Below are 547 nucleotides of genomic sequence, written 5' to 3'. Positions count from 1 at the left end.
ATAGGGACAGAAATTACTTTTCCATTCCTGACTCAATTTAAAAAGCTTAAATACAAGGGTGTGTTTTGCCTACATATGTACACTTTGGGAAAGCAATATGGTAATACATGTCATGAAATTTAAAACATCCATGCACCTTTGATCCAGAAATTCCCTGTCTAGAAATCATCCTGAGGAAATTATCAGATTAGAGCAAGTGATGTTCAAAATATTTGTGCCAATAGGAAAAAACTGGGTATATCTTAGTTTCCAAAGTTATGAGTGTGCTTTATCCATTTGAAGAAATATACAATTCCTTAAAAACCTTTTAAAGAATAGAAAACATTCAGAGCATAATGTTAAGTGAAAGAAGCAGGATGCAAAACTTCATAAACCCTTTGGACACAGTTTAAAAGGTGTACATAACAGATTAAAAGGCAGACAGCACACAGTAATTTAGGTTAATTTTCTTTTGCATACTCTTGATAGTTAAAATATGATATGCTCACGGGCCGGCCCGGTGGCGCACTGCTACAGTGCGCCGCTTGGGAGCGCGGCGGCACTCCCG

Source organism: Galeopterus variegatus, unplaced genomic scaffold, assembly GCF_000696425.1.
Source record: "Galeopterus variegatus unplaced genomic scaffold, G_variegatus-3.0.2 Scaffold7868, whole genome shotgun sequence".
Taxonomy (NCBI): domain Eukaryota; kingdom Metazoa; phylum Chordata; class Mammalia; order Dermoptera; family Cynocephalidae; genus Galeopterus; species Galeopterus variegatus.
Note: the sequence above shows the minus strand (reverse complement) of the source record.